The 653-nt window shown below is 40.6% G+C and overlaps 1 non-coding gene across 1 annotated transcript; it reads left to right on the top strand.

Annotated features, from left to right (window-relative positions):
* Positions 1 to 243: 243 nt before the first annotated feature.
* Positions 244 to 351, top strand: LOC148580748 (small nucleolar RNA R71). Its single transcript, XR_015896139.1, has one exon. It is a non-coding gene; the product is annotated as a small nucleolar RNA R71 (small nucleolar RNA).
* Positions 352 to 653: the final 302 nt, after the last annotated feature.

Raw genomic sequence — 653 nt, 5'->3', positions numbered from 1 at the left:
CTGAGCCAATATGGTATTCAGAGTATCAATCTCAAGAACTCCTTTCTTCTGACCTATCCCATTATTCACAGGATTCCTTTCAGAAGTGTACATGAATTGTTTATTTGCAACCATTTCAATGATTTCTTGAGCTTCTGCAAGCGTCTTCTTCAGATGAAGAGATCCTCCAGCAGAGCTATCCAATGACATCTTGGATAGTTCAGACAGACCATCATAGAAAATTCCTATGATGCTCCATTCAGAAAGCATGTCAGAAGGGCACCTTCTGATCAATTGCTTGTATCTTTCCCAAGCTTCATAGAGGGATTCACCTTCCTTCTGTCTGAAGGTTTGGACTTCCACTCTAAGCTTGCTCAATTTTTGAGGTGGAAAGAACTTTACCAAGAAGACATTGATTAGCTTTTCCCAGGAGTTTAGGCTTTCTTTAGGTTGTGAGTCCAACCATGTCCTAGCTCTGTCTCTTACTGCAAAAGGAAAAAGCATAAGTCTGTAGACTTCAGGGTCAACCCCATTGGTCTTGACAGTGTCACAGATTTGCAAGAATTTAGCTAAGAACTGATGAGGATCTTCTAATGGATGTCCATGAAACTTGCAGTTCTGTTGCATTAGAGAAACTAATTGAGGCTTAAGCTCAAAGTTGTTTGCTCCAATGG

The sequence above is a fragment of the Arachis ipaensis genome, chromosome B10 (genome assembly GCF_059453495.1).
Source record: "Arachis ipaensis isolate K30076 ecotype BB chromosome B10, ASM5945349v1, whole genome shotgun sequence".
NCBI lineage: Eukaryota > Viridiplantae > Streptophyta > Magnoliopsida > Fabales > Fabaceae > Arachis > Arachis ipaensis.
This window is presented reverse-complemented; position numbering and strand designations above follow the sequence as displayed.